Raw genomic sequence first — 18,538 nt, 5'->3', positions numbered from 1 at the left:
TGCTTCAGGAATAATGGCACAAGGAAGATGGGAGAGAATCAGAACTGTGGATGAGTTTTTGACGCTCCAGGAATGGTGTACGGAACTGTAGTAATTATGGATCATTATTGGGCATGTGGATCCAAAGCATACATCAGACTGCCGAGAAACTGGGGAGGTATATGCGCAGTAGTGAATGTCCACGTTCCAGCATTGGTGATCCCAAAAAGTGACTTGAATATTGACAGTTTCCCGAAAGCAGATGCTCACCTGAGGAAGAAGAGATCTGTGGAACTGCTGACTCGAATGAAGAGGGAAAATTACTTTTCTGCCAAATCTGAAGAAGCTTTTCATGCAACCCCACAGTAACATAGGCTGTTTAGCCTCACCTCATCAGTTTTCGCAACAATCTTCATGCCAAGATTCCAAGTTGGAGCAAATACTAAATGATTGCAGATAACCAGATGGGAGTTACTGCAGACCATCAACACAACCATAAAGGGATTCTATGCAATCAAGGAGGAGTTAAGGGCAATCCGATTGATGACTCTCCAGAACAGATATTTACTTGATATGATCACAACTATGGATGGAGGTGTTTGTGCAAAACTCGGAGAATCATGTTGCACATTTATACCTTCTTACGATGAGGAAAATGGAACACTAACTGCAGAACCGGATGATTGATGAAACTGACGAAGTTGATGATGTCAGTTTGATTGGATCACTATTCTCATGGGTTCCACAATGGATGGCAGATGTATTCAAGTTTCTGGGAGCCCTGCTAGTGATGATATTGCTAGAATTCTGTGTTATCAAGATAATAATCTCTCAGTGCCAGAAAACTGTGAAGGAAGTCATAGGGATGAAGATCATAATTGATGTCAAGCCAGGATGGATGCCCAAAGACCTGACTGATGCGGAAATAAGTGAAATCTAGCATACATGCACCTGAGGGAAAAATGTTTCTCTATTCCAGAAAGCACAGAAACTATGTGGGAAGATGGGTCTACTGCAGCCCAAATGGACAGTGTCAACTGATGACATGGAACAAAGACGAACACGTAAGGATAGCGGGAAGTCTAAAAGGAGTCATAAAGATATGGACTCCAAAGAGACATTTCTTCAGACCATCATGTATAGACCCAGAAGGTGAAGAAAGAATGGACCGAGGCAATGAAGTGAAGGTGAATACAGAACCAAAGAAGATGGATCCAAAGAAGGAGGCGAAAGTGGTCGATGAAACGCCCAGAGGGGGGAGTGTAGAGGCGGTCCCAAATAAAGCCTGCACTCCAACGGCCTGTTGCGAAGTACCAGGAACGTTCACACCGAAATATGTGATGTATGATGAGCAAATAAACCAGCAGAGTGCCGAAGTGGGGCTCTGTCCAGTACCTATCAAAAGAACAGCACCTATTGAAGTACCAGTACCAAGGAAACCATGGACAGTAAGGTATCCATTGAGGAAACCTTATCAACGAATTAAACTAAATGAAGATCGTCTAAGTACAGTCCCTGAAGAGACCAAAAAGATCTTAATGGAAGATGAATGGTGACGTCACGAGAACCCGGACTGTCTCACATATAGAAGAAATAACGACCAGAGAATGACGCAAATAGATGAAACGCCATGAACAAGGATATCGTGAACTTAAAGTGTAAGGGCGATATCAAATGTAAGAAGCTTAAGCTGTAAGCATGGCAAAGATATTTGACCAATTTACACCTGTACATATGCTTGGAACCGCAAGAAAGCTAAGAGAGTTGTGCGGCTTGCTATGCTTAGTAGAAAGATAGTGCGGCAAGCATCACTATACATAATCTACCTCAAACAAAGCACATTATATAAGTGTATTTCCACTTTGCACGAGAAGCAGAATCAACCCAGGTTACTAAAGGCCACACGATAAAAAGCTTAATATTTAGCAAAATCGAGAAGAGACGGCTGAAACGAAACTCAGCAGAGGGAACTCATGCCAGGAAAGCCAAGGTTGTACCAACAGAAGAGACGGACAGTAGCTACATTTATTTGAAACTAAGAACAGAATATCCTGCCTCTGAAAGGTCGAGATAAGAAGACGAAGGCAGGTGGTAGGTGGTGGCTGAAAACGAGAATCAAATACACAAATTGATGGAAAAGCGAAAAATTCATGCTGCCCGAATCACGTGACCAGCCGAGCCAGAAGAAGCGAGGACTCACACCTATGCATGGCACCAGGCAAGGTGAAGATATCAGAACTTTTCCAGACAGAAGATGCAGTCTTGCGGCCAGCCACAGTGAAATAATTGACACATGGCTACTAAAGTGATGATTGATTGTAACAATAATTGTGAGGAAGGCCGGGTAACTAAGGGGCACCCCGCACCTGGCTGACCATTCTGCATGCTGTTAAGCAAAGTGGAAAATTATGCAGGGGGTTGGTGCCAACCTAATCACAATGGACCAAATAAACTAGGGTCCTATAGTTAGTGTTACCATGAGACATCATGCTTTTAGTGATGTCTGCAGTTGTCATTTTTGAAGGAAGGGCTTAGAAGCCCACCTGACAGTGTTTACTCAATCCCCTCAATCCGTTACCATATACAGATATAGTACCTATATTAAAGTTATCTTTCCCGAACCAATAGAATTGCATGTCAACTTTTGAGTGTTACACATCAATGATGAGAGTTTTCAGTATAAATGCAATGATTTTTGTGAAGATTGTTGGAGTTGAAGCGAGAAGGAAGATCACGCCATTGCTGATATTCATAACTCCCCATTTTTTGTATTTGTCATTAAACGGACTCCCTTTGCCAAACCGTTGAGTTGTCCTTATTCATTGGTGTTGAAGTATATATCTGCACCCCCATCCATCTCACAGGTGCTGCTATCGTGTCTTAAAGTGCTTCTGAGCAAACCCTGACTCTATGGGCCGGTTGGGGGTCTCGGAGCACACCAGCAAGACCTCATCGGCACACCCACTTCCTCCTTTCCTGTCCCTCTCTGGCTGGCCTCTCTTGGCCCTCTTCCTGCTCCCACCTGTGAAGCTAAATACCTCGGGTCATCTTCGACTCCACACTTTCCTTCTCTCCTCACATCTCTGACGTCTCTAAGAAGTCACACTACCACCTGCACCTCGGTAGAGGTATTCTTCCTTTCCTCTCCTTCTCCCAGAAGCTCACTGTCTCCAGAGCTCTGGTTCTCTCTGGGCTGGACTACTGCAACAGCCTCTTACTAAATCTGCCTGCTTCTACCCTCCGCCCTCTGCAACTTATCCAGAACAGGACTGCGAGACTTGTCCTTGGCCTCGTGCCCAGGGATCGTATCTCTCCAGGACTGAAATCTCTGCACTGTCTCCCAGTGGCTGCGTGGAGTAAGTTCAAAACCCTATGCTGTGTCCACAAGGCCTTCTGGGGCCTGGGGCCTCAATACCTTCAACTCTCCCTTCCTAAATATCTTCTTTCTCAAGCTCTTCGCTCATCCGCCTCAAACTCCCTCAGGGTCAGTCGCTTCTCCAAGCAACGAGTTGGTGGTAGATCTCTTTCTTCGGCTCGGGCCTCCCTCTGTAACAGTCTCACTGCCTCCCTGAAATTTGAGGTGAATCATCTATCTATGGTTCCGTAAGCACCTCAAAACCTTCCGATTTGCTTCTACTTTCTCTCCTGCTCTCCCCAGCTGAACTCCTGGCTAAAACTGAAATTGCACTGGTTACCTGGCTACCCTCTGATATCTGGCCCATGTCGCCTCCCATGCCAGTTGCACACCTGCACTGCCTCCCGGGCAACCCCTGGACTTGAGGACTGTTTCTGCATCCTTACAGTCCCTACCAGCACATGACACCTGAAGTCTGAACGTACCCTTGCACTTGCCACCAGCTGTCCACATTCTTTACTTATTGCTTATTTATTCTATTTATTTTATGTTCGATCCCATATACTGCATTTCCCCCTTCCCCTCTGTACTTTTCCCCTTCCCCTGCACATGCACAATCTCAATGTCACCTTGCCTAGTAAGATTGTTGTCTGTCTTCCCCCTGTTCCCCCTCCCTTGCCTCATCGCGCCTTGAAAATCGTGTATAGGCGTGTTATAAATGCCATATCATATCATATCATTAGGAGTTTTCCGGTATCCCTTCGGTAATTCCGGAGGATACCCTCAAGCAGTATTAGCGTTCCTGCCACCTGATATCCTGGCATTTCTGGGATATTACACGTGGCAGCAATATGAGTAATTTCCCATTCCATGAATTCCCAAGCATTTTCCAGTTACCGATGTATCCGTCAAATGCTGCATAGGAGTCGGAATACAGGAATGCAATGCAGTGTTGCGTTCTATTTGTCAAATGAATGCAATATGCACAGTGACCAAGGCGAAAGCCATTGCCAGTGCAGTCTGTTTACTAGCGGGGGGTGTGGGCCGCCGGTGTAGGCCACAGACTTTCCTCTAATTATTGCAATGTGGACAGTGGCAAAAGGGCAGGTCCGCTAGGATTTTGCTGTTACTAGTGATGGTGGCAGGTAGAGTGGGATTTATGGATGTTTGCCTTAGGAGTGAAGTGGCAATGGAGTAAGCACATCAGCCTTCAGCACTTTGCAACTGGTTTACTTTCCAGGGCTTGCTCCAGCAGAGAGGTGAAGGGGGGAGGCAGGCCACCCCTTAGCCTCCCCAGAAAGGAGCTCTTGCCAGTGATGTTAAACACCACTGGGAGGGCGGTGGAGGCGAGTGAGCCAAGGACAGACTTTGATTGACCCATATGGCAATAGGGCAATGCCCAAAGTGCCAACCATGATTCTAGGATGGGCCTGTTTTCTTTTTTACAGAATTGACCACTTTTTGGGGGCAGAATAGGCCTGTTTGATAAGTTAATACATTAGTTTTAACCAATGTTATTAAGCAAATATGTCTTCAAATGCATTATTTGCTTCACATTTTAACAGAAACACCTCATTGGATAGTACTCAAATAGTCTGTTCCAGATAGTAATGAATTTATTGTGGGCCACTTTCTTATTGGTGCCTGGAAGTATTTTATGCCCCAGTCCGACCCTGGCCAAGGGGATTTCACTCTAAACATGCAGCAGCAACTTCAGTGCAATTAGCATTCTGAGGGGCTGCACTGCAGGAGGCCTGGCCAGAATTGTATTACTTGCCTGGACAATGATTTATGCCCCACAGCAATGAAAACACAAATGACCAGGGAGGTGGAGGGCCATTCTCACTTCTAAGGAGGTATCACAATTGCTCAAGCAAGCTGCCTACAACTATTTAGCAAGATCCTGCGTTGCTTTTGTTTGTAACTGTACTGTTCATCTTACCCACATTTCCAACATCTCAGTTACAAGGTAGCTATTTTCTGAAATTAAAATCACACGTTGGTTTCTGTAAATTAAAGTATGTTTATTTTTCTGGGAATATACCAGTTATTGCTATCATGTTTAATAAAATGTTCAACTGTATTAAATATTAAATGACAGGTGATGTTGCTTGCACGCAGATGTATGTGGCAGGAGCATCAACTGACTGAGGGTTCTTCCAAATTACATTCAAGGTGTATATTGCACTGCATTTACTAATTGAGTATAAGTGAATCAAATAAGGTTGGTAATAAGAAAACAATAATTCTGTAGGGGAGAGTGTAGTACAATCAAAAAGTGATAGATGCAAGGGTTTGAATTAAACTTAACCACTGGCATTGCTCTGGGCAGCCTTCCATGCCATAATCCTTTGGTATGTCTGTGCCATTACAGAAGGGGACAAGCCATTAGCAAATGAGTCTTGGTTATGGAACCAAACGGTTAGTTCTCAATTTCTAGGCCATGTCTCCTCTGAACTGGAATACAAGCCACTATAGGCATCTTTAGGCCTTGTTGTCTAGCAGTTTAGGCAGGGCCACTTATATTAGTGGCAGGACGGAGGCTGATTTGCAAACAATGTCCTGATAGGATCACCACAGCAATGCCGGTGGTTTTGATTGATTCAGAGACTTCCTTTCAGTAATAAGTAATATGTAAGTTTTGCATCTGTTCCTTGCAGTAGAGTCCTATCTAAAACAAGCTATCGAAATGCCAAAAGTTTTGGCTTGTGTATAGGTATTAGACAGACATTTGTCAGGCAGTGCCATCATATGCCCAGGTACTCACATCCGTTTCCATATGTTCCCATCTCATGGTCAGCTGGTACCCTTATGGCAGTGCTTGGCAAATCCCAATTCCATGCCTACTCAAAGGCCTAAGCTGTTGGTTTTGCGAATGCCTGTTGTTTTCAGTAAGTGAAATTGTATATGCCCAGATGTGTGCACCTTGCTTGCTATTACTAGTGAATAAAGCTGCACCTCACAGTTAGCCTAACAAGGCCCTATCTGAACATGTCAAGACTATGATGACAAGAATGACCCAGTTTCTTCTTCAAATGTGTACTTACAATGGGGCTCTGATCAGAATAGAACACATGTTTGTCTATGTGGAAGTCTAGCTTGCCCTGCCAGAACCTTTCATGGTTCAGACTGATAAGTAAAGAATTGATAACCTCATACTCTTTGAGTAACTAGTAACAGAGTTTGTATGCAAACAGAATACATCATGTTTATTGTGGGTTGTGTTTAGAAGGTATTATGTGTTGGCTGTTTAGACAGTTCTGTAAATGGACATTGCTTACTGTGGGATCCCACCAGTGACATGGGGGAAGATGGAGCGGGACAGAAGGATTGTTCCGAGCCCCCAATAAACCTTTGCCTCTCAGAAGATTAATCATTAATACCTGAAAAATATAATGAGAGGTGTGTTTCCTATAATGTTGCTGGTAAAGTATAAAAGGAATACATCTTTTAAATGTAAAAAGCAGAGTGTAATCAGAGGTGGAATTAACAGTCAGGCAAGGGTCAAATGCTCATGGGGCCCCCTTTCTCTGCCTCACTACCCTGAATAACAAACAGCCAATACTGCAGAGACACTTCTAGTGAGGTCTTATCATTTATTAGTACCCGGCGAGGGTGCAATCAGAATGAATGAGCCATTCTGATTGGCCCTCACCGAGTCATTACCAGGCCGGGAATCCCTCTCTCGGGATTCCACGGCTTTGTCCCCGGCGGGGGGCGTGGCAACCCCTCAGTCAATGAGGATGCTCGAAGCGTGGCATCCCCGCTCCGAGCCTCCCCACGGCTGAGAGGCTGCCTTTGCCCCCTACTGGGAACTCAGGTAAAGCTTTGGCTTTTTTTCCCCCCCGCCCTGCCTCCTCCCTCCTCCCTGCCCTCCCCACCCCACTTACTTTCTATCCTTTGTCCCCGGTGGGGGACGATGGCAACCTCCTGCCGTGTGGAGACTCGAAGTGGGGCCATCCCTGCTCTGAGCCTCCACACGGCTGGAGGCTTCTATCATTCCCCGCTGGGGACCCAGGTACCTTTTTTTTTTTTTTTTTTCCATTTCCCCTCCCAACCGCACTTTCCTTCATTTGTTTTGGGAGCGTAGGCACTAGAAACGCTTCTGTTTCCATCGCGTCTGCTCCCGATGGCCAATGGACTCCGTTTTCCCTTTCCATGGTGGCCATTTTCTTTGACATCTTTTTTTTTTTCTCCCGAAATGCTCAAGCATTTCGGGACAAAAAAAAGCTTTCAGTGCCCCGGTCACGCAGTCTTTGCGGGCCGGGGTACTAATAGCTATATGCCCCTCGCGGCGGGGGCCTTACCGACTCTGGTAATGCCCCGGGGCCTTCGTTAAGGCCCTTGCTTCACTCAGGCCTATAACTATGGGCCCCGAGGCATTACCTAAGTCGGTAATGCCCCTGCCGCTCGGGGCATATTGCTTAAATGTGTCTCAGCAGCAGATTATTTACAACCGGAAGTGATTAGAGATGGGAAAAGGCAAATGGCAGTGACCATTGCTGTGGTACTATTTTCTTTAAATTATGTAAGGTTTTAATAAGCTATATAATAATCTATTTAAGTTTGATTGTTGGGTGATTTGAAATTATGGGGTAGAGAACAAGCTGTGTAAAATAAAGACCTTGTCATGCATTTAATTTCACTTTGTATCTGTAATCTCATTAATTTGCATGCAGGAACTTGTAGGTTCCATTCAGGATAGGGAAAATAAAGCTACAATCATAGGGGTTAATTTTCTGAAGTCAAGCGCAGTGAAAACAAATTGGCGCTAAAAGCATTTTCTGCCACTTTTTATGTGCTGCATGATTTTGTATGATTTGGCAGGCGAAGTTGGAGAGCAGAATGGATTTTTATGCTGGTAGAAAACCAATGGATTCCTACAAAAACTGCCTGCCTTTTACACCTGGGAAAAGCAGGCAGATTACAAAGGAATCTATTGTAGATGGCTCAAACAATTGCTAATTGTAGAAGGGATTTACACTTTTCCAGACATGTAATGGAAACGTGAAGATCAAAGGCAATTTTGCCTGTGTTTAACTTTTTACTTTTCCAGCACTTGGAAACAACTAAAATTGTATTGCAGTGCCCTTTTACAAACATATGCAAACATGAGTGGTCCCCTGCATGCAATTTAAGATTCAAAACAAAATGACCCACTTACACTTTTTCATCAACACGTTTCTACAGTCTTGTTGATTCATCATCTCACTTGTGCATTTTTGAAGTAATCTGTATAAAATTGAGTATTATTTTATGTATACAAAACCAAACTGCAACACATATTTGTACCAAATTGAGCTTGGGAGATGTGTGGTCAAGCACCTAAATGTAAGGCAATGCTCAAATTCTGGCTTTACCACTTAAGAGTATGATCCTGGGCAAATCATTTAATGTCAATGTGCCTTACCTGCCAACATTAGGGATCCCTAGAAATGATTCAGTTTGTAGAAAAATCTATTCCAAAAAATCCTCACTCGTGGTTTAATAGGCAGTGCAGGGGTCAGGGACTGCCAAGGTGACACACATCTTTCTTTGGAAAAGATACAGCTGCATTTCGTGAACAAAATTGCTCCATTAAACAGCAAATTAAAGCAAATACGTCACACAAGAATTCATCATGGACAATTGCATATTGTAAACAGCATGTACCAGACAATGACATATTGCCCCCTTGTCCCCTGCCACACTACACCTGGAGCTATACAGGAGGCCAGAAACCCCTCAACCTGCACCATCTGTCTCCTGATCCAGCACCCCCTGCCCTGGCTTTCTCTCCTGTATGCTAGCACTCCCTTTCACCGTCAACTGAATAAAAATATGCTGCAAACATTCAACAGTAATACAGTTCTGTGCATCAAAATGTGATTTTGTAGGAAATATGTCATATTTCTTACTATAGTATTCTGGAGGGGTGTCTGTCTTTCATAACAAGATGGCAGGATCACAAGCACCTCCTCTGTGGCCTGCTCAGAGTAGCCGCAGTGTTCAGAGAAGCATTATTGAGTGTACACCATCAGAAATTGAATAAGTATGTGAGCTTCAGTGCTCAGCCCTCACAGAGGAGAAGGATGCCATACCAAGAAGGCATGGTGGGGGTAGGTCAAAGTAGTGTGGGAGTTTATTTAAGGGAATAATGGAGTGGATGGAAGAGGAGAGCAGAAGACTTTGGAATGGCTACTGTAGAGCAAGTGATTTTGGAAGTGTTGAGCGAATGGAGCGGAAAGAGCAGATTTCCCACTTGAACAAACTGAGTGATCCTGTGCAAATGGGTTTGTCAGGAAAAACATTTAAGAAACATGGAACATTTGTCGCACTTTCGACAGCCATTAACTACTCCTACCCTAAGCTCCACCCCCACCCCCAGCCTAACCTGGGACCTCTGTCAATCTTGCGCCTGAAGCCGTTTGCCTTAAATCTGCCACTGAGTGCAATCCTTACAAGCATCCTGATCAGACATTTAAGTAGTCTTATGATTCATTGTCATGCCCTTAGTCCTAACAACCTGGAATTGAATCCAGGATGCTGTACCTTTTAAAGCAGACCAGACTAAACCAATTGAAGTGTGCAAATTGATTCTTCCTGGATCCGAGAAGACATTCTTTGCTGGATCACAGATGTAGGAAATCTGGCTTACTGTGTTTTTGGTACTCATACGCTCACACCCAATGGAAATTGGGCCCCCCCTGATCACAAATCTCTCCGACACAGATGGAAATTCCTGGAGCCTGGCCTGTTACTTTAAGTGATGGAGGTGCATTACCTGTATCACCTTCACAGAAGCTGACTTCTACAGAATTATGCAATACTGAAAGATAAATGTTTTAGGTACACAGAGGGCCTCATTACGAGAATCCCGCTGAAAACGGAGTCATTACCGGCATGGAGGAAGTAGCGGGTCCGTGCTCCCTTGATGCCGCTAATAGCGGCTGATTACGATTGCGCGAGCGCGCGTGAACCCCCATTCTGGTAATGGCTGTACCGCCATGCTGCTAGAGGCCCTCCAACCCCCCGATAGTGGCATCACGGGACCCGCCGATACTGCCTCCGCCAAGGAGCAACCCCTTAATAATGACCCGGTAATAACATCATGGTAATACCGGACCAGGAAGTAACGTCATCGCGTCGGAACGGGAAATGCACCAGCGGCCATCATTAAAAACTAGGGCTGTACCGAATAGCATATTTAGTATTCGGCCGGATACCGAATAGTTTGTCAACTATTCGGCCGGAGCCGAATAGTGAGCCGAATAGTTTTTTTTTTTTTAGGCCCCCCTATGCAATACAATCTCGGGCCACCGGCTTTGGCCCGGTGGCCCGACAAACACAACATTATTGCGGTGAGGCCGCGGGGGTTCCCTGTGGCCCCGCGGCCTCACCGTGCTCAAGGGGTGAGGGGGGGGGCACATTTCACAGCGAGGCCGCCGGGGTCGGCAAAGGGCCCCGGCGGCCTCATGAGTCTGGGGGGGGCGCTCCTTTAGGAGCGGCCCCCCAATGCAAAATAAACGTCGGGCCACCGGCTTTGCACCGGTGGCCCGACAAACAGAACATTATTGCGGTGAGGCCGTGGGGGTTCCCTGTGGCCCCGCGGCCTCACCGTGCTCAAGGGGTGAGCACATTTCACAGCGAGGCCGCCGGGGTCGGCAAAGGGCCCCGGCGGCCTCATGAGTCTGGGGGGGCCGCTCCTGTAGGAGCGGCCCCCCAATGCAAAATAAACGTCGGGCCACCGGCTTTGCACCGGTGGCCCGACAAATTGAACATTATTGCGGTGAGGCCGCGGGGGTTCCCTGAGGCCCCGCGGCCTCACCGTGGTGAGGGGGATGGGGGGCACCGAGGCCGCCGGGGTCGGCAAAGTGCCCCGGCGGCCTCATGAGTCTGGGGGGGCCGCTCCTGTAGGAGCGGCCCCCCAATGCAAAATAAACGTCGGGCCACCGGCTTTGCACCGGTGGCCCGACAAATAGAACATTATTGCGGTGAGGCCGTGGGGGTTCCCTGAGGCCCCGCGGCCTCACCGTGGTGAGGGGGATGGGGGGCACCGAGGCCGCCGGGGTCGGCAAAGTGCCCCGGCGGCCTCATGAGTCCCCCCAATGCAAAATAAACGTCGGGCCACCGGCTTTGCACCGGTGGCCCGACAAATTGAACATTATTGCGGTGAGGCCGCGGGGGTTCCCTGAGGCCCCGCGGCCTCACCGTGGTGAGGGGGATGGGGGGCACCGAGGCCGCCGGGGTCGGCAAAGTGCCCCGGCGGCCTCATGAGTCTGGGGGGGCCGCTCCTGTAGGAGCGGCCCCCCAATGCAAAATAAACGTCGGGCCACCGGCTTTGCACCGGTGGCCCGACAAACAGAACATTATTGCGGTGAGGCCGCGGGGGTTCCCTGAGGCCCCGCGGCCTCACCGTGGTGAGGGGGATGGGGGGCACCGAGGCCGCCGGGGTCGGCAAAGTGCCCCGGCGGCCTCATGAGTCTGGGGGGGCCGCTCCTGTAGGAGCGGCCCCCCAATGCAAAATAAACGTCGGGCCACCGGCTTTGCAGCGGTGGCCCGACAAATTGAACATTATTGCGGTGAGGCCGCGGGGGTTCCCTGAGGCCCCGCGGCCTCACCGTGGTGAGGGGGATGGGGGGCACCGAGGCCGCCGGGGTCGGCAAAGTGCCCCGGCGGCCTCATGAGTCTGGGGGGGCCGCTCCTGTAGGAGCGGCCCCCCAATGCAAAATAAACGTCGGGCCACCGGCTTTGCACCGGTGGCCCGACAAACAGAACATTATTGCGGTGAGGCCGCGGGGGTTCCCTGAGGCCCCGCGGCCTCACCGTGATGAGGGGGTATGGGGGGGGGGGTCGGGTCACTTACCTGGTGATTGGGTCCGGGTGCTGGCATAGGAAGTGAGGGAAGGGAAGAACTGTTCCCTTCCCTCGCTTCCTATTTCAACACGTTAGGCTGGTTCCTCTGTGGTCAGACTGCAGAAGCCAATAGGCAAACAGCTTGTTTGGCTTCTGCAGCCTGAACACTGTCAAACATTCTATGATTGGCTGTCATCTCCCAAACAGGGAGAGGGCAGCTAATCATAGAAAGTGGACTTCGGCTTCGAGTCCCTAAACAGAAACTATTCTGCCGAAGCCGGATAGCTGTATTTCAGCCGAACTTCGGCAGAATAGGGACTCGAAGCCGAAGTTCGGTACAGCCCTATTAAAAACACAATCCATTGTCATCCTCCCAATCCGGCAGTGATACAGAGGAGAGAGCAGTGCCATACCATCCAGCATGTCGAAGGCTACCCGTAAGAAAACGCCCAGCCTGCGCAAGAAGTGCTTCTCCGATGAGGAGCTAAACATGCTGGCTGACACTCTTGCAGCCCATGCAGATGAGGTTTTTGCCTCCAACCTCAAAAGAGAAGCACAAATTAGGAAAAAAGAAATATGGGAGGAGGCAGCGTGCAAGGTGTCTGCCCCTGCACAGTCAAAGGGCCTCATTACGACCCTGGCGGTAAGGGGTTAACGCCAGCGTTAGCTGCGCCGACCCCTTACCGCCAACTACGAGGTCCCTTAGCGCCATGGCGCTTTTAACACCTGCTTTTAGCAGGTGTTAAAATCCATGGCGCTAAGGTACCATGGAGTTAATTACGCCACCGTAATTTACGGTGGCGTAATTAACGCCTTCCCCACTCCCATTATGCCCTATGGGGCAAAAATGGGAATGGGGAAGGGTAAATGGGGATTGGGGACTTACCGCCCCGCCGACCTCGGAATGGGGCGGTAAGTCCGCCAACCACCATGGCGTAAACGTAGTTTACGCCATGGTGGTAAAGTCACGGCCCAGGCGGTAACTTACCGCCTGGGTCGTAATGAGGCCCAAAGACTGTAAAAAAATACGGGACAACCTCTGTCTCAGGGTCCGGAACATCCTGGCCAGCAATCGCAGGGAGGCCACGGCCACAGGCGGGAGTGCCCACCTCCCACTAAAACTGATGCGCTTGGAAGGAACCTGCAGCACGACCATCCAAATGGAGTCCATAAAGGGCTTTGGCGAAATGGAGACGGGTGCTGCGACATCGGTGGATGGAGGTGAGTGACCCTGCAAACCCCAGTAGGCCAAACCATGACATAGTACAACTGATGTGAAAGTGAGCCAAGCCAAGCCAATGCATGGCCCATCATACACACATATACAGATCCATGTCCAGAGGGAGGCCCAAACCCTGCCAAAATGAAATGCATGCTGTGTGCCAATCCCATTACCAACAGACACCCAACACACAGGGACCATGTGCATGTCATACATCACACAAACCCCAATACAATGCCATGCCACCTGGTACGCATCTGTGCCGAATGGAGATGCCACGGCTTATGCCAATATGCCCCCCTCTTGAAATTACCCTGTGTGACACACCTATAAGATTGCAATGTATGATAAATGAAATACTGTACAGAACCAACTCATGCATCTTGCATGTAATAAAATCACTGATGCCCTGCATCTCTTCTTCCCCCACAGGCACAGATGCAGAAGGTGAAAGTCAGGACCCTGCCCCAAGGCCCTCTCCATCCAGGGCCAGACCCTATGGCACTGGCCATTCCACCTCCGGGGCAGCACCCCGGCCCACAGTGCAACCCAGGGCACGTGCACAGGCAGGCACATGATGAAACCACAGCAGCGGACGAGACTGTGGCTACTCAGCTGGCAACAACAGCTGAAGGGGAGGCTGATGGCACCCAGTCCGCTGCCACAAGTTCAGTGGGTGAGGCAGCAGCCACAGCCCCACTCAGCGATGTGGATGTTGAAGCAGAGGAGTTCGAGGACCCCGATGGCACAATCCATGTGCAATGTCCCTGCACCCCAAGTCCCCCGTCCACCTCCCAACACATCATTCAGGGCACACTGTCGAGCCCCATGCTGGGATCTGCGGTTCTACTGCACAGTCCAGATCTCACTACCACCCCAGAGGCCAACCCTGCAATGGCCCACCCAGCTGCTGCACCCTTTACCTCCACAGCCCCTACTGATATCGAGGCACGCCTGTCATGGGTAGAGGCCTGGCAGGACTCGATGATTGAGCTATTCCGTCAATATGTGGCTGATGGTGAAGAAACACGCAGAGAGATCGGTGAGGCCAATGCTGGGACCATTGCGGCCATAAATTCAAGTGCTTTCATGATCCGTGACAGATTGGGGGCCGTCACACAGGTCCTAACCAGCATGCTCCAACACATGTAGCGCCAATAACCTGCACCGGCGGTGCAGATCACATCCGCATCCACCCCATTGTCCACACCAGTAATCTCCGCTCCCTCCAGCCCTGTGCGGATGATGAGGCGCAGTGCAAGGCAGACAGAAATGCTGCCCCCGGACACAAAAAATGAAATGAAAATAGTGTGGGATGACAATGGGTGAGGGGGGAGGTGGTGGTGTAGAGGGGATTAAGGGGGTGTTCATTGATGGGTATGGGGTGTTCATTGGAGGAATGGGGTGTTTATTGTGGGTATGGGGTGTTTTTGTGGGGCATGGGGTGTTTATTGGGGGTATAGGGTGTTTGGGTGTTTTGGGGATGGATGAGGGCGTGTGAGTGGTGTCACGATCAGCCGTCCCTGGAAACTATGGTGGAAATGGAAGAAGGGCTACTGAGTGGAAACTAATGCAGCGCTCTAGTTGTTTACAGCGCATCACGTACATATATACGCGTCACGCCTAAGCGACGATGCGTTGCAACCCTCCTTCTTTGGTTATACACGCTTGTTCTCTGTCCACTGTTCTGATGGTTCTGTTTCCCCTAGTTTTCCCGCTGCCTTCCCGCCTTCCTTGCTTTGCCTTCTCCGTGCTTCATTCCTCCCTTTCTCCTAGCGGTTCGTTCTGATCTATTGCCCGCCATTCTGCCCCTCCTCTGCGCTCTGCTTTCCTTCGGAGCGTTCTTCCGTCCAGAGCCTTCACAGAGTTTTCCCCTTACACTTATCTTGTGTATCTACTACGCATATGTTAACACGCATTTGCGTTATCCTCTTCTGCACCTTTTGGAAAGACTGGATACGCCTTTTCGTCCCACGAAGTCGACTGCATTCAAGAAACTGCAGTTTAACATCGTCCCAGCGTTTTTCAGCCTTGTTTTTCCCTGGTTGTGGGACGGTCCCCCTGAAGGTCCCCACTGCCGGGCCGGCTGCTATTAGGCAGGGTGGCCTCCGGCGGGGTTCTTCCTAAGACTCATCCCAAAAAGCCGAGCACGCCTGGAGAAGCCAGAGGGAGATATCTTCAGAAGACGCATCCGAGGAATCACGGACAGGTAGGGAGGAAGCGGAATCTGGGTCAGAAGAATTGTTCTTGGACAGTTTACCCTACATTCATGAGAGTGGTGGAGGTGGGAAGCACTTTTTTGTAAATATTCTTAATACAGCTATTGTGTTCAAGATCATTTAAGGCCTGGACATTGTTCATTTCGTGTCTGTCCATTCAATTCACAACAGCGCACAGTGCCCAACTCCCCACACACCCTGTGTCCATGTCCACACGGTCCCAGTGCTCAGTGTACCACTGACACATAACCATCAACGTCCCTGTGGTTCAGAAGTAATTGTCAATCAGTGATTGGCGTACAGCATGGCCATCATGTGCATCACGTACTGGCAGGGGAGCTGCTTCTCCTCCATCATCATCCTCATCATCCTCACCTGGTGCATGCATGTCAATGTCAGGTGGCAGTGGTACATTTCTCTGGAGGCACATGTTGTGCAGCATCACACAGAACATGGTGATCTTTGCCACCTTCTCAGGGCCATAAAGGAGTGCTCCACCAGACCTGCTTAGGCAGCGGAACCGTGCCTTCAACAGGCCAAAGGTCTACTCAATCACGACACGGGATTGTACTCCTCTTTGTGCCTGTTCCACGGGTTCCGCGCAGGGGTACGTAACCATGGCTTCAAGGGATAGCCTCCATCACCTGCATGGGAGCACAAAGAGGTATGTGTGAGTCAATCTGAGCTGGCACCTTCAGGATTCACAGCCATGGCTGCAGCTATTTGGCGTTGGCATGCACATGTACCTGTATGTATGTACACAGGTTCATTTGATGCATTGTGTACTGCACTATGGTCTGCTAGTGTGGATTGTGTTGTACAGATGATGCAGGGTGTTCACTTGCATACTGATGCGGATGTACTGTGGAAGCGGAACAATGTCGTGCCACCCATAATTGAGTGTATGCTACTCTGTACCTAATCACACTAGTGGCATTGGCACAGTTGTAATCATGTTCAGTCATTCACAGCTTGACATACCCATGGTGGCCTGCTTGTGCGTCTTGCATGTTGTCATTGATGTATGGCATTGGTGTTATGTATGCAATTGATGTGTCATGTTCAGTTTGGGATGTTCAAGACAACAGTGTTTAGCTCTGAGTGCATTGTCCACTCTCCGCCCAATCCCACCCAGGTGGAGTATGCATCCCCCCCAATCCCACCCAGGTGAAGTATGCACCCCCCAATCCCATCCAGGTGAAGTATGCACCCCCCAATCCCACCCAGGTGGAGTATGCAATCCCCCCCAATCCCACCTAGGTTAGGTATGCATCCCCCCACCTCACAACCCTGATGCACTGCCATGGCCCAGTCAGGCAATTTACCGAGCAGCCAGGCACGTCGTCCAGCATGTTGCTCCATGTAACGGGGGAGCGTGGAGTTATGCAGGACCATGGCATCATGTGTAGATCCGGGATATTGGGTGTAACAATGTGTGATGATCTTGCAGGAGTCACATACCATCTGCACATTGATGGAGTGGTATTGCTTGCGATTGTGGTACACCGCCTCTGTAGCATGAGGGACAACCAATTCGACATGGGTGCAGTCGAGCGCATCGATGCAATTGAGCATGCCTGCCAGTGCATGGAAGCCTACTTTAGTGTCAGCAAGCTCCTGGCCAGTACGTGGTTGGGATATGTGGGTGCTAGCGTGCTTCAGGAGGGCATCCAGCACTTGGGTCAGCATGCGTGAAAAGAGCGGTTCTGATATACCAGGCAGTGGGCCCACTGTGTGCTGGTAGGTGCCTGTGGCCAGGAAGTGGAGCACAGACATGACCTTTAGTAGCGGGGGGGATGGCAGTGCGTATTTCTAACAGGCTGACAATGTCGTCGTGTATCATGTCCACTATGGTGCTGATGGTGTCCCGGTCCATCCAGTTCAAGGTGTGGATCTGTTCAGGGGTTAGATTGAATGGACTGGGTCTGATGCGAGGGATTGGTGGCTGCCTACGTGGTACCAATGGCTGCACTGGTGGAACTTGCTGGGCCTGTCTCACCCTCCTTCTCCTCCTGCGTCTCCTCTGTGCTGCATGTTGTTGTAGCTGTGGTTGTTGTTGTTGTTGCTGTTGTTGCTGTAGTTGTAGCATTACAGGCAGGTCCTCCAACCCCATGATTAAAACAGCTAGTGGTATCATGTTGGTGTAGGAAGGGGTGTGGTGTGTGGGTATACTCCTTTTGTACTGGGACAGGCTCCATTGACTCCACCTGTGGTGATTGTGTGCACCTGTGGCAGTTGCCTACACTGCAGGTTGCTATTTACGGGTGGTCCACGATGCCTGTATTGTCGCTGTCGTGCAGACCCTAATTACCGCATTCGGGATGCCAGTAAGTGCATGCCCGCATAAACTGTGATGTCCTCCTATTAGTGGCATCCCGGTATTTCCACCACAAAGGGGCACGTATACGCGCACATGCCAGTAAGAAGGGGCATGGTACGGGCGGTGGCGGTATTGGCGGGTTGTCGGCTCGTAATGGCCTGGACCCATTATCGATGCCGGTAATACCATTCCGCCCTCCTTTTTTCATTACCTCCATGCTCGTAATGAGGCCCAAAGTGTGTTAATTTAGGTAAAGAGGTGTTTCACCTTTATACCAGTATAGAATATTACTTGCCATGAAGTGATACTATATGGAAGAGCAATGATTTAAACACACAGAGGGCGATATTCTCAGAACTGTTTTAAGCACAAGTGTTATGCGATGTGTTAGCACATTTCCTCACTTGCACCACAAAAAGTATGAGCTCAATTATCAGAGGGCATTTGAATGAGCGCATCTTAGATGCATTTCGCAGCATTTAAAAGTGCATCTCGAATTCACAAACAGGATGCGCTTTTAAATGCCCTGAAAAGAATATCACCCCCTTACGCCTTTTGAAAGAGGCACAGGGACTGGCGCAAACCATGGCAGGGTCATTTCTGACCCT

This window comes from Ambystoma mexicanum, chromosome 2p, assembly GCF_040938575.1.
Source record: "Ambystoma mexicanum isolate Mex_15411 chromosome 2p, UKY_AmexF1_1, whole genome shotgun sequence".
Taxonomy (NCBI): Eukaryota; Metazoa; Chordata; class Amphibia; order Caudata; family Ambystomatidae; genus Ambystoma; species Ambystoma mexicanum.
Note: the sequence above shows the minus strand (reverse complement) of the source record.